The 15,695-nt window shown below is 47.7% G+C and overlaps 1 protein-coding gene across 5 annotated transcripts in view; it reads right to left on the minus strand.

The window, feature by feature from the left end:
• The window catches only part of NECTIN1 (nectin cell adhesion molecule 1), a 195,753-nt gene that overhangs the window by 91,661 nt on the left and 88,397 nt on the right, over positions 1-15,695 (minus strand). The window lies entirely within an intron of this gene.

Genomic DNA, 15,695 nt, shown 5'->3' on the forward strand with positions numbered 1-15,695 from the left:
ATTCTCTCTGCTTGTAGCTTGGAAGCAGCAGGTTCGCGCAAGCCCAGCTAAATATGGCTCACAGCTCCGCAGATAAATTGGAGAGAGAGAGAGCAATTGACTACGGGACATAATTTCCCCTTCCCAACAGTTAAACAAGTGCATCTGAGTTTCCTGAGCCTGCGACGGAGCTGGCTGGAGGAGAGGAAAGCCACGCAAATAGTCCCACTATGTTCCGCCTTCAGATTTGCCTGCCTGATGGTACATAAAACCGTGGTGCTCACTTGAGCCTAAAAAGGGGAGACAGGAAGCATCTGTCAAATTGCCCCGCCTGCTTGCCTGGAAGAGATGGCTAAGGCCACTGAGTGGCCATACTTCAAGGGGACGGGAAACTGCTTTTGGCTGAAGGGCCACGTTCTGTTCTAGGCAACCTTCAGAGGGCCACATGCCACTGGTGGGTGGGGACAGAGGAAAAGGTGGGCAGTGCCACAAATGCAATTTTCATCTTTATACAGTAGACAACACACACTCCCATATCCTCCATCCAGACATGTAAGAGGCATTGCCAGAGTTGAAGCACACAGCCCAGCTAAGACCCAAGGGGGGTGCAAAGCAGGGTGTGTGTGTGAGTGGTGTGGCCTTGGGTTGGTGCTGCGAGGAAAGTCCCAAATGCCAGAGACAGAGGCTTGGAGGATGGCAATTGGCTTTGAGGGTTGAGGTTTCCCACCCTTTCTAGACCAGATGGGTGACTCTACCAGCTTGGCATAAACATATCTATATAAGCTGGTCGACACATGTATGTTTAGAGTGTATTGACTGCAGCGTTAAGTGGCACCTGGCATGTGTGACTGAGCCAGCCCAGCTCTGATACTGCTGCCAGGACTCCAGTGTCTCTTCACCTTTCAGCCGCATCACTGCACAGCTTCAGGTGTTGGGCTGTGAGAGTTGAAAAATGGTGATGAGAAAGGAAGCGAGGGTGTATGCAGATGTGAATCCCCCCCCCCCCCCCGCATTGAGTAATGAAGTGGCAAAAGATCGTGAGGAATAAGCACACATGGAATGCCATCTTTACAACAGACCGCTTTAAAATATCGATGGCTTTAAAAGAGGATGAGACAAATTAATGGAGGAAAAGGCTATCAACGGCTGCTAATTCTGATGGCTGTGTTCCTACCTTTTCCTGGCCCTTAAGGCTGCAAGGATAAGTGCATGTGTGTGTACATCTGCAGTGCCTGACAGATCTTGGAAGATTCCCAGGGTTCAGGGGGTTAGAGATTCAGTGCCCTATGCAGCTCTGTGCCCCTCCCTGCGACTAGCAGGACGGCAGAATGAATGACGCAAGGTAGCAAATATTGCAGAGTGAATCATGCAAAATGTGTGTGTGTGTTTGTGGGGGAAATCATGCAAATGCGTTTGATTTGCATAATTTATACAGCATATAGAATATCTATCTAGGTCTCCGCAGACAGAGATGTAGATATATAGGGAGGTTGTCACCCACTGGTGAAGGAGGGGGGATATCATGCTATCCAAAGTCTCACTGTGTTTGACAGGCCTTGCTTTCTAGTGTTGATGATTGCAACCGAACTTTGACTAACTGCATGATTTATAGTCAATTAACCAATTAATTACACATGCACATAGCATTTTGGAAGGGGGTGTGCGTTCCTTATTCATGGACTGAAAGGGGAGCATCAGGTTTGCATTTTTGAGAGTTACATTCTCTCCAGCCACTAGTGATACAACATGATTAAACCCTTTCCCTGAATCCAAAATTAACCTCTGTCTTTGGGAATAAAAATAAAGACTGCTGTGTTTCTCGTTGCTTCTTCTCTCTGCCTGCGTGCTTTGCTTAAGGCATGAAGACAGATCTGGCTAGCAGCTGGGCTTCATGCTTTCAAAAATGGAGAGCGGCTGTGACTTCTTAATCCTTGGGGTGCAAGCGAATGATTGGCAGCCCCCTAGCAGAGATTTGCTCTCCAACTTGGAGAGCAGCAAGTCAACAAGCTGGCCTCATGGCTACAAGAGCTGCCTTGCACTTTTTTTCATTTAGGTTGGCCATGGGTGGCGCTGTGGGTTAAACCACAGAGCCTAGGACTTGCCAATCAGAAGGTCGGTGGTTCGAATCCCCACGACGGGGTGAGCTCCCATTGCTCAGTCCCTGCTCCTGCCCACCTAGCAGTTCGAAAGCACATCAAAGTACCGTATTTTTTGCACCATAACATTCACTTTTGGTAGGGAAGGTAAAAGGCGTTTCTGTGCACTGCTCTGGTTTGCCAGAAGCGGCTTAGTCATGCTGGCCACATGACCCGGAAGCTATACGCTGGCTCCCTCGGCCAATAAAGCGAGATGAGCGCCGCAACCCCAGAGTCGGACACGACTGGACCTAATGGTCGGGGTCCCTTTACCTTTACCTATGTTATGTTCAGAAGAGGCTGCTGGATCAGGCCAACGAGACATCTAGTCCAGCCTCCTGTTCTCACAGCTGTGAACCAAGTGCCTGTGGGAAGCCCATGTGCAGGATTTGAGCACAAGAGCCCTTTCCCCTCCTGTGCTTTCCAGCAACTGGCATTCATAAGCCCTGCTGCCTCCGACCATGAAGGCAGAGTCGGACCATCATGGCTAGCAGCCACCAATAGCCCCCTCCTTTCACCACACAGAGGCGTAGAACTTGTGGTCCTTCAATGTTGCTGGACTACAACCCCCATGACCCCCTAACCATTAGGTTCACTGGGAGTTGGAGTCCAACAACCTTTGGGGAGCATTGGGTTCCTCATCATAGGGTTAAAGCCCTAAACGGCCACAGTCCAGTATATCTGAAGGAGCGTCTCCACCCCCATCGTTCTGCCCAGACACTGAGGTCCAGTGCCGAGGGCCTTCTGGCGGTTCCCTCACTGCGAGAAGCCAAGTTACAGGGAACCAGGCAGAGGGCCTTCTCGGTAGTGGCACCCACCCTGTGGAACGCCCTCCCACCAGATGTCAGAGAACAACAACTACCAGACTTTTAGAAGACATCTGAAGGCAGCCCTGTTTAGGGAAGCTTTTAATGTTTGATGCATTACTGTATTTTAATATTTTGTTGGAAGCCACTCAGAGTGGCTGGGAAAGCCCAGCCAGATGGGCGGGGTATAAATAATAAATTATTATTATTATTATTATTATTATTATTATTATTATTATTACATCATATAGTTGGAAGGGACCCAGTGGTTCATCTAGTCCAACCCCCTGCAATGCAGGAACATGCAGCTATTCCCTACAAGGATCGAACCTGCAACCTCGAACCAGCCCCACACTCTAACCAGCTTTCATTTTCTTTTATCACATTTTGATCCACCCCCACCCTTCTTTTCCTCCAAGGAGCTCAAGGTGGTACACATGGATCGCTCCCTCCCGCTTTCATCCTCACAACAACCCTGTGAGGTTGGCTAGGCTGAGAGATGGCAACTGGCCTAAGATCGCCCTGCGCGATTATCTGGTGTAATACATTGTCTGGCAAAGCCTTCTGCAGAACTCCAAAGCTTGCCGCCATTTTGCAACCTTTCCCTCGGCCATCCTGAAGGTATATTCTCCAGCTGTGGACCTTGGAATATTTCATTTCTCCCGCTGAAGACCAACAATGGCTGACTTTGCTTTTTAAAACATTGCCTGTACTTCATCTCAGGTAATACCTTTCCCTTCCACCAAGAAAGAGAGAAGTCTCTTACAAGATGAGCAACATTTAAATCCAGCTTCACATACACCCCACACACACATGCAAAATTGCTGCTGTGTCTCTCCCTAATCTGTGTGTTTAGAGAGAACACTCCAATAATTATATAGCTGGTATTTATATTCAAAGAAAAAAAAGAAAAAAAGAAAAAAAGGGAGCAGGGTAGTGGTGCAGAGGACGGGTGGTGAAAGTGTAGCAGAAAACTGGAAAAACGGGTCATTCGAGAAATGGGAAGCCTGGGGAGAGGAGGCCAAAGAACAGTGGTTCATGCAAAGCATGAAAGAGAATGAAGAGTGATTAGAACAGAGGAAAGCCACCTTTATATCCTGAGTCACAGCACTGGTCTGTCTAACTCAGAATTGTCTTCTATGACAGGCAGCTGTTCTCCAGGGTTTCAGGCAGGGGGCATTCCCAGCCCTACCTGCAAAATTCAGGGATTGAACCTGGGGCGTTTTCCACACAAAGCAGTTCCTTTCCCAGTGAGCCATGGCCCTTCCCTAAAAAGTCAAATAAGATTCTAGTCCTCATTGTTTTGAATACAGGCTTCTTTAAAATAGGAATGTAAGAATCTGCCTTGTTCCGAGTCAGAGCTTCAGCTTCTCCAGCTCAGTAATGTTCACAGTGACCGGCTGCTACACTCAGACAGGGGACATTCCCAGCCCTCCATGGAGATGTTGGGGATTGGACCTAGGACCTTCTGTGTGGGAAGCAGATCATCTATCACTGAGCTATGGTCATTTCCATGAGGGACATGGGAAGGAAGGCTAGAGAGGCCGTCAGAGTGGGAACGCGGCACTGGAAAGGAATGATTGCTCCATACAATGAGAGGAAGGCAGTGGCTCTTGCTCGCAGGAGCAGGCCAGAGCCAATGTATTTTGCTGCTTGAGACGGAGCGGAAAGTGACCTCTCCTCCTGCCCCAAGTCAAGGTTCTGAATATGTGCAGAACTGATGTCAAAGCAGGAGCAGAGAACCTGTAGCCCTCTAGGTGCTGTTGGACTACCTATAATTTCCACTACAGTCGTACCTCAGAAGTCGAACAGAATCTGTTTTGGAAGACCGCTCGACTTCTAAAATGTTTGGAAACCAAGGTGTGGCTTCCGATTGGCTGCAGGAAGCTCCTGCAGCCAATCAGAAGCCGTGTCAGATATCCGGGTTCCAAAGAACATTCGCAAACCGGAACACTCACTTCCGGGCTTCTGACGTTGGGGAGCCAAAACGTTCAATTCGCAAGGCGTTCATCAACCAAGGTATGACACCTGCCACCTGAAGCAGCCACCTCACTTTACCTAACAGTAGGGCTAACCCCGAATGTGGGGCTCAGCAAACACAAAACAAAACAAAACCCTTGCCCCTGTCTTTCTTTGCCCTGCCTTCTCAGGTGGTGACTTTTTTACATCTCTTCTCAACATAACAGCATCTTGGCAGAGAGACCGTCACACACCTGCTGCAGAAGCCCCCCCCCCAGATGCAAAGGATTCTGGGGCATTTGTCTGAGCACATGTTGAATCCGTGTGACACACCAGACCGGCCTGTTGGGCTGGATTGCCACCACCCCATGTGAAATGAGATTTCATCTTACAACACACCCCTATGACTGAGCGCTCTAGAAGATCTGTAGTGGGTAGCAGGAAATCTTGTGCTCCCTTTCTGATCTTGCTGCAAAGTACCCCTGATAAGCTTCTGAGGAACCTTGGCGTTTTCCAGGACATTCTGGGGAAACGGCTAAGAACAAAACTGGCTGTTTAACTAGCACCCTGGCAAAGGCTTGGAGGAACCTCTTTCTGGTGTGTAATTTCACAAGCCCTCGCCCAGGGGTGCTTGCAAAAGTGAACACTCCTCTTTCAATGCCAAGGGCTGCAACTACTGCCCCAGTCCCCCAAGGGTTTAGTGATTGACCTGGAGCAGAGCAAGATGGAGGAACGATGTTCTGTAAGAGCTGGTTGGTGCCCACCTCCTTTCTCTGCTGGGCCCCAGGTAAGTCTCAGGTCTTGGGGGAGGGGATTCTTGATGGTGGCAAGAGCTTTGAGGGCATTCCCCCAAACTTTGAATGCAACAAAACCTTTGGCATGACTGCAAAGACTCTGAATACTATTTACTGGAAACTGAAGGGGAGAGTGCTGTTACGCTTATAGGTTTCTTGTTGGCCACTGTAAGAACAAGATGCTGGACCCTGGTCTGATTCAGCGGATGTTTCATAGGTCCCTATGATAGTGCCCTCCTGGGGCACACACCCTGACTTACTGGTACAGGTAACCAACCCACACAACCAATTCACACATGCACACACACATCTCTCGATTCCTCCACATTTGGTGACTGGCAGGTACAGATATCACCTTTCACCCACACAAACACTTTCTGCTTAAAACAGGAGTGGGCCACCTGCAGCCCAATGGCTGGATGTGGCCCTAGCATGATTTAATGTGGCCCTCAATTTAATTCCACATGAGCAGCAAGGAAGGGGGGGGGGAGACAGGGGCGATTAGAGAGAAAAGGAGTCGGCAGAGGGGAGGAGAAATCAATTTGTGCTCCACCCATTTTTGGTTCTGTATCTACCCACCCACAGTCCAGACAGATCACCCCGGGTGAAGGCAGCTCTCCGAAGAAATCAGAAACTTCCATCTATTCGATCTGGGATGGCTCGTTCATACATGCAAGTTATCACTTGAGGCTTCAGTCACTCGGAGATAATGATACGAAACTGCCTTATGTCGGGAGGCTTCCAACTTGTGTTCTCGTTCAAGAGGTGACTCAGAAAGAGTCTACAGTCCCTGGTAGGCCCAAGAAGTCTTGGCTCGTAATTTTGGGATAGGCCAGCCTGTCTGCAGGAAAACTGGCCTTCCAGCTCAGGGCAACAGTGGAGAGGCATTTATGACTAGGGACTGTGTCCAACTAAATGCTACTTGGCATAGTAGTTTCAGTAATTAATGGGCCTAAGTTCGTCATGCTGATTAATTTCAATGGGTCTACTCTGCATAGGATTCACACTGGGAACAGCTTAAGGCTTGATCATTTGTATTCTGTTCAAATGGCCACAGGGACACCATGAATTTTTGAATTAAACCAGCACTAAACAAACATTTCTCATACTTTCTTACCTCCCTTTTTTGCAGATAATTTAAAATGGCTGGGTGCCTCAGTGGACAGCTTAATAAAATTTGTGTGCATGTGGGGGGCATTTAGATTACAAATTAAAGTACACAACTCATATTTTAATAACTGTAGTTTGCCTTCATGATGCAATGAAAGGGCCCGTTTCAGTGAGCAAGGTTCTGTGAAGCCCGGTGTCATTTTTCCCAGCTTGCCACAACCCTGTGAGGTAGGCCAACATGATTGCCCCACCTCCTGGCTTGTTCTACAATATCAGAATAGGCAAACCCTTCTTCTTCCAGATGGTAGCTGGGATACATTGGAATGGGATACTTTCTATCCCAAGAAATCGCCAGTGGGCTTTGGCGCCTGCCGTGCCAACCAAGTTGCTAAAAGGTCTGGATCTGGGTACAGTGGTACCTCCGGTTAAGTACTTATTTCATTCTGGAGGTCCGTACTTAACCTGAAACTGTTCTTAACCTGAAGCACCACTTTAGCTAATGGGGCCTCCCGCTGCCGCTGCACCGCCGGAGCACGATTTCTGTTCTCATCCTGAAGCAAAGTTCTTAACCTGAAGCACTATTTATGGGTTAGCAGAGTCTGTAACCTGAAGCGTATGTAACCCGAGGTACCACTGTATATTCCTGTCCCCAAACCCATACTGGTTGGCATTAAAAACTGTGTTTCTGACAGGACACAGGGTTACATTGCAAAGGGTTGTGACAAAAGCCTTGCCATTCTGAATGGCTGCTGAAATGGAGAAAGAAAGAAATTTGGTTAGGGCTTTCCCAACCGAGTGCTCTTCCAGATGGCCAAAGAGATGCATTGGAATTGGATGGGTTGCTGGTTAGTGACCTCTGAAAAAATACCCCTCTCTAACACAGACACACCCTGAATGCCTCCCCAAGACCCTAGCAGACCCCTTTCCCCAACACTCATGTACACACACACACACACACACCCTTGTGGTCCCTTCAATCTATACAATTCCATGATCTCCAACTAACCATGTTTCGTGATCCAGCTTTGACAATCCTGTCACTAGGTTTTCTGATGTCCCATCTCCTCTGCCTCCCCTCACTTCTGTATGACCCATCCCAGATGCAAGCCCAGACAAAGCTTTGCGACACACAGATGCAATCTGGTGCCTGTGGCACCGCCGCCATTTAGCTGCCACACATGCCCTCTCCACTGAGCCTGCTGGTGGTCGCTGTTTGGCTCAACACACCACCTGCAGCTGTACGAGCAATAACTAGGCTTGGGAATGCGGGTGCGATGGAACTGCTGCCCCATTGTTAAAGATATTGCCAAGGGGTGGGGAAGAGATGCGATGTGCTGATCCTGGCACCAGTTGGACTAAGGATTCCAGAGCTGGGCACAGCATGAGGATGGAAATGGCAGCTCAAATGCATCGTCTCGGGTAAACTAACATCCACTCCCTCCCAGATTGCTGATTGGTGATTCTTGTTCTCCTCATACCCCCACCTCGGGACAGGGACAAATATCCAGGGCAAGGTAATAAAAAGGAGGATCAAAGAAACAGCAGAAGCTGTGTGATGTTGCGTTAGGAAGCAGCTCTGCTCACCCTCGGAAGCTGTCAGGTGACTTTGCATCCTCCACACTGAAAAACCATTAAAATTCCACAGTCCAAATTCTGCAGCAAGGGAAAGCTAGATTCTGCTTATGAATCGCAAGCAGCCTCATACCTGGTGTTGTTCCTGAATGCTAAGAACTCCAGCCCACCCCCAGCCCCCCAAAAAACCACCCTGCAGTTTTGGAATCAAAATCATCGCAGCTCCATCTTGATTCAAAATTATGTCCAACTGTACAGATGCAAACATGCTACTTGATCTCAGGAACCACCATGCAAATTTTGGTGGTCATCTCTTAACGGATGTCCAAATGCATAGCAAACAACTTTCCAAAATATAAAGTAGATGCAAATCAAGGGAAAAGACACCTTTATGCTTAGTATGCACCATTTATTCTGCTGCTTTGGCAAGTCATGGGAACAAAAGTATGTAAAGGTGGGAAGAGCTAGGTAGGGCCTCCTCTTCCCAGTGGGAAACCTTCTTTGATCATCCTTTGAAGACTGCAGAAGGTACTGCCTATGCTTTTTCAAGTCCACCTTTGAATTCATAAGGACTAGAAACATTGAGGCTAGTAGCCACTGATAGCTTTCTCCTCCATGATTTGGTCCAATCCTCTTTTAAAGCCATTCAAGTTGGTGGCTGTCACTGCCTCCTGTGGGAGCAAGTTCCCATAGGTCAACCACACTGCAGGAAGAAGTATTTTCTTTCCTTTCTCTTGAATATTCCAACATTCAGCTTCACTGAATGCCCACGAGTTCTCATGCTATCTTCCTCTTCAACCTGACATTCCCGCAGAGCGGAAGTCTTCACCCAATATTGCTTTCTTCCCCTTCTCAAAGATAATGCTAAAAAAAATGTCTCTGTGGACAACAAGGGCTCTAATCTCAGAAGCAAAAGGGTTTGCTGAGCAAGACTTACAGCGGTAGCACTGATAGGAGGGGAGACAGAGAGCCCTCCATTTTGCCACATCCCTCCTATGACTAGCCAAAGCAGAATAAGCTATTCAAAAAAATAATTTAAAAAAATCTTGTATGTGCTCGGGGATTAGCAAACAAGAGAAATCGGTCTGAATGTGCCCAATTTGCATCATTTATGCAGGATTTGGATTCCTTGGATGCACTGTTCTGGATTGCCCTGGGATGGGATTTGAATTTCCTTTTTCTTTTTCGCTTAGTGCATAAGCTCTGGTGAGAGAGCGTGGGGCCTCCAGCCAATAAACAGGCCCCACAGAGAGGGGAGCATCACCAAAAGGCAGAGAGAGAGAGAGAGAGAGAGAGAGAGAGAGAGAGAGAGAGAGAGAGAGAGTCGAGACAGCAAGCGCCTCAAGCCTGCCACTCTCCCACTCCCTCTGCCCTTCTTCCCGGGGAAAGCAAAGCTTTTGACTCTGGAACTGCCCACACCTGTACAAGGTGATTGAGCCGCTGCCAAGCTCCAAAGTGTTTACGGCTCCCCTGAGCGTGTGGGAGCTTGTCGGCTGGCAGGAGCCGTCACGTAACCGAGGTCCTGGGAACAGTCTCCCTGCACTGAGCTGCGCCTCACTCACTCCCAGGCTTTGGGGAGATGGCGCTCGGCTGCGCTGGGTCCCCGCCCCTGTTTCTTGAAGCCCAGCCAGGGAGGCTCGTTGTCTCTCCTGCTCATTAAAAAGGCATTGCTGAGAGGCTCTCCACTCAACTGGGCAGCGAGCTCAGAGGTTTGGGAACGGGCACCCAGATGGCTCTGTTTCCACCCAAACCAGCCTTGCAAATGCAGCGAGCCAAATTTCCTAGCCCACATTTTAAAAATAGACCACCTTCCCACATGGGGGCTTTCCAGAAAAGCATGTGACTCCCCCCCCCCCAAATAATCCTGGGAAGTGTAGTTTTGTAAGGGTACTGGGAACTGCAACTCTGTGGGGGTTAAATCACACTTCCCAGCATTTTTGGGGAGAAGCCGGTGTGCTTTAATTGTGCCTTAAGTGGTGCAGACACAGTCAAATAAGCAGCAGCAAGCTGGGCTAGGTAAGCCCCCTTGCAGGGCTCTTTGGATAGCTTTACAGCTGTCCTAGAACTTCCATTTCCATTGGCAGTCTACCAAGGAATATTAGTTGCTTGGGGGGGGTGAGGCACTTGCCCCCACACTTTATTTGTGGGTTTTCCAGTGGACATTCCAGTTGGCCAGCATGAAATCCAAATGCTGGATTAGCTATGAAAGGGGGAAAACAAAATCTTCACTGAAGTTAACTATGCCTTGCCACAGCTTCCATGTACTGTGGGCTTCAGCTGGAACACTTGCACCCTGCTAGATTGCTGATGTTGAAAGGGAACTACCACTCATTCTGCCCCAAAGGGTGACACAGTACTTCGAGATCCTCCTGGGCTGGGAAGTCTGGTGACACCAAAGAGGCCGACAGAGAGCAAGTGAGGGGTACAAAAAGACTCACACACACTCTACCAACTAAGCTATCTCAACCATTTAGGGGGCATAGGAAGCTCAATATTTTTGCAGTACAGTGGTACCTCGGGTTACAAACACTTCAGTTACAGACTCCGCTAACCCGGAAGTAGTACCTCGGGTTAAGAAATTTCTCTCAGGATGAGGACAGAAATCGCGCGCCGGCGGCACGGCAGGCCCCATTAGCTAAAGTGGTACCTCAGGTTAAGAACGGTTTCAGGTTAAGAACGGACCTCTGGAACAAATTAAGTTTGTAACCAGAGGTACCACTGTACCAGCCTCCCCTACAAACCTGTTGCCCTCCAGATGTTTTGGATGACAACTCCCATCAGCCTGCAGCTGACATAGGGAAGACTGGTCTACACTGACTGGGTCTCTCTAGGGTTTTAGGAAGGAGTCTTTTCCCAACCCTGCTTGGAGATGCCATTGGGGGATTGAACGTGGGTCCTTCTGCCTGCATGCAGATGTTCTGCCACTGAGCCACAGCACTTGCTCTGGCAAACAGTATATCAATACAAAGCAGCAAAAACCACCCGGAAGCAGCCAAATCATTCATTAAAGAATTATTAAAGAATTTATTAAATAAAGAGTGGGTTGTTTTTCCCCCGGAGTCCTCAAGAACTTGGCAGTTATCCGAATGCCTTTATACTTACTGGACAGAACGGAACGTGTCAATGTTTTGCTTGGCAACTGGGCAGGTAGCAAACTGTACTGAACATTCCCTAGGCCCACCTTTGTCTCTGCTTAAATCGAATTTTGCTGGCTTGGTGTCCTCCAGATGTTTTGGACCACAAGTCCCAGCAGCCTTTGCCAGCATGGCTGACCAGAGATTATGGGAGTTGTAGTCCGAAAGGTCTGGAGGGAACTAGGTTGGGGAAGCCTGAGTTAAACAAAAGGGATAGAGACATGTGTTTTTAAAAAGAAAAAGTTGAAGATTTAAACAGGGAACTTGAGAGCATTCCTGTGGAAGCGAGGCACACCTACAGCGTTCAGCACCACCCCATGGCGATGGACCTGCATAAGCAGCCAGGCTCTTCAGAGATATACTTTGCTTGCAGCTGGTTTAGGGAAGCCTCACCTCTCTGAGGCTGCCAACACAAACTATGTGCCAGCTGAGGAATGGACCCTGAAAAACAGCTCATCTCTGCCAGGCGGGCTTGCAACAGGCTGCATCAAGCTCTTGCATGCCCCTGCTCTCAAAACAACACATTCCAGAGTTCAAGTCTGCAGGGAAAAGGAAGAAGAATGCAACATCCAGGCCGGAAAACAAACTTCCACCCAAGACGCATAGGGATCCAAATGGGAAGAACGAGACAGCCACTCTCCTGGCCTGCAGGAACCGGGGTCCATTGGTGGGTGGGTGCAGGAGAATTTAACCCCAAAGAGTACTGTTAATACCTTTTATAGAGAATGAAAGAAGCAACTGCAAGACGACTGTGGCGTCATTCTGATCCCTGCTCTAAACTCAAAGCACACTGATTCTACGTGGTTATAGGGGTTAGAGCAAACATTAGCTGACAGCAACCCCAAGAGTCTTGTAGCACTGTAAAGACTAACAGCATAAGGCTAAGTTTTCGTTTAATGAATGAAGTGGGATCCTCAGTTTGCAGGTATGCACACACACTGCAAACAGTGGCACTGTAAAGCAGTGAGGTCAGAAGGAAAATGCAATGCAAGCAGAGATGGTGACAATTCCATTAGGGATGATATCTATGCAAAATAAGGACAGTAACCCTTTATGACAACAGCGATAGGTTGATCCAACAATCAACTTTGTAATGCTGAGTTAATCAAATCAGTGGGATAGGAAACCTTCATCTCCATTCAGACCGAACTGGGAAGATTTAAACTTCATCAAGAATTGTGATTCATTCAGCAGCCTCCCTTTGAAGTTCCTTTATTCAAAGATGGCTATCTTTAAGCTCACTAAAATTGAAATTTCTTCCTACTGGCTTCTTAACCTTGCCAGCTCTGCTGACAAATTTGTGTCCATTGAGTCTTTTGTTGATCTGAAGGAGGCCATAACTGAACAAAGGAATTTCAAAGGGGGGCTCCCGTATGGATTGCATTAATTGATTCTCTTCACTGGGGTCTGAATAGAGACAATGGCTTCTTGTGAGATTACAAGTGTTAATTAATTCAGGATTACAATCAGGTGGTTTATTGTTTTACCGAATATCACTGATGCATATGCACTTATTCTGCATATGTTTTAACTCTAAATTGCCGCTATATGTACAGGCGACTCTCAACTTAATGCGGGGTTTACGTTCCGGGGATAGCGCATATATCCCATATAACCAAAACACATTGGGTTCAATGATGGGTGGGATTGCCAAAGTCTCTTTTCTTGGGTGCCCACCCCTCTTCTCCCCCCTTTTAAATTTCTAAAAATATTTTTGTTAAGTGCATAAAGATGAACGTGTGCAAGTTAAACGTCCTTAAGGTGTGAGTCACCTGTATGTACTAATTTCTGCATTTCATGTCCCTCCAACCTCACTGTTAACATCCCCTCCCTGCCATGTATAGGCGGATGCTAGTCCACAAAGGCATTGTAAATTTGTTAGGTGCCACAAGACTCTGCAGTTTTTATTGCAACACAGATGAGGAACAGATTTTCCCAGCTGGGAAAAACTGGGTCTTTACCATGAGTGCCCACTTGCTAGGATTTCAGTCTTATTGTCAATAGATTTGTTGTTTTTATACCTGGTTTTTATTTTTATTATTTAAAAAACCACTTATCTCTCATGTGTAAATCTCCTTGAGATGATGGGGATTAAGAAATCAATTGTAACAACAACAACCACTTCACAGGAAGCTGCCGTAGGATGAGGGTAAGTATATTGGTCCATCTAGTCCAGCTAAGCAAAGGTTCCCAAACTCACTCCCCCCCCCCACCAAAGACTACTTGAAAAATTGCAGAGGGTCTTGCAGACCACTTAGTGAATTTCCTGCCTGCCATAGCAATTGTAATTCTGAAGAATTCAAATTGCAAAAATACAATATAAGAAATAAAAGAAGCAAGAAAACCCCCAATGAAAAATCAAAATGAATATTCAACGGGATGGATGGGTTGTTCCACATCATCAACCAAAAGTCCACAGGCATGTTGTGTCGCAGATCTCCTGAATGAAGCTCACAGACCACCAGTGACTCACTGATCGTAAGTAGGGAACCCCCAGTCTAAATTTACTAGCAGCAGCTCTCAAGAATTTCAGATGGGATCTCCCCCAACCCAATCTGGAACTGCCAGGAATTGAACCTGGGATCATCTGCATGCAAAGCAGTCTAACAACATGCCTACCTCTCCAGAAATAGTCAAGAGAATAAGGCCATAAGAAAAGGCCGCTGGATCAGGCTAATGGCCCATCTAGTCCAGCATGCTGGATGAGAGAGAGAGAGAGAGAGAGAGAGAGAGAGAGAGAGAGGGAGAGAGAGAATGCTTGAGCATACAGCCCTACAAGGCACTTACCACCAGGATGTGACCCCCATTGAACACAGTGGGGCTTAACTGATGATTAAGCATACCTGGGCTTGCACTGTAAATGTTTTGAGGTGCAAGATGGACAGTGAAACCCCATGCATGCTTAATTGAAAGCGTGTCCATTGGGGCTTGCACCCAGGTGAAGTGTGCATCTGAGTGCCGCCTAAGTGAACCAGGGTACATGTGCTTCCAAGCTCCATCTTTCCAGCACCACTGGTTTCCTCCTTTCCTCCTGCCTTCAAGTGGGGTCAACCAGCTAGCAGAGCACTCCACAAAAATTAGCCGTGCACATCCAAGCATGCTGGGTTGAGCGCCTCTCTCTCCCTTTCTTTCTCTCTCTCTCTCGCTCTCATGTTCAGGGCCAAGAAGCAGCTGAGTGCTGGAGACACTCTGGTGCCAAGCCTTCATTAGCAGAGACCTTGGCCCTCCTTCCTCTGCTGTTGCATTTGAAGTGGTTTGTGTGGCACGCCTGAGCCGGAGAGACTGGCTGGGTCTTGCAACCATAGCTCCTCCGAGATGCCTTCAGAAGAAGGCAGGCGACTCTCTCCTGCTGTCAATTCTAGGAAGCAGGTGGATGGATTATTTGTAAGACGATGCTTTTGGAACATGAAGCAATAACACATGGAAGAAGAAGAAGAAGAAGAAGAAGAAGAAGAAGAAGAAGAAGAAGAGGAGGAGGAGGAGGAGTTTGGATTTGATATCCCGCTTTATCACTACCTGAAGGAGTCTCAAAGTGGCTAACATACTCCTTTCCCTTCCTCCCCCACAACAAACACTCTGTGAGGTGAGTGAGGCTGAGAGACTTCAAAGAAGTGTGACCAGCCCAAGGTCACCCAGTAGCTGCATGTGGAGGAGCGGAGACGCAAACCCGGTTCACCAGATTACGAGACTACCACTCTTAACCACTACACCACACTGGCTCTCCAGTGGAGAATCAGTCTGCTGGATCAGGCCAAAGGCCTAGCAGCCTTTTCTCACAACCAAATGCCCCCATGGGATGCCAGCAAGGGGGACATGAGCACCCCCAAAAATGTTTAAAATAGCCTTTTCTTTAAAGAACAAAAACAAAAACCCCCAGAAGCTTTTCTTCTAGGAATTGTAGGTGCCAAAATTCCAAGTGACCACTGCTGCCCAGACACTATTAGCCCAGAGATGGAAAGAAGGCACAGCCCCTACCAGAGAAGAATGGCAGATTAAACTGATTAAACTGATGCAGAGATGGCAAAACTGACCGGAAGAATGAGGAATCAGGAAGACCAAAATTTCAATAAGGAGTGGGGAAAATATATAATTTACCTAAAAATTCATTGCAAACAATTAAAACTATTACTAAGACTGTAATGACGCTTGTAGTTAAGCTTTGGAGTATGGTTTTATTGGAGTTTTCATAGAATAGGATTAACAGGG

Source organism: Podarcis muralis, chromosome 15 (genome assembly GCF_964188315.1).
Source record: "Podarcis muralis chromosome 15, rPodMur119.hap1.1, whole genome shotgun sequence".
In the NCBI taxonomy this organism is placed as follows: Eukaryota; Metazoa; Chordata; class Lepidosauria; order Squamata; family Lacertidae; genus Podarcis; species Podarcis muralis.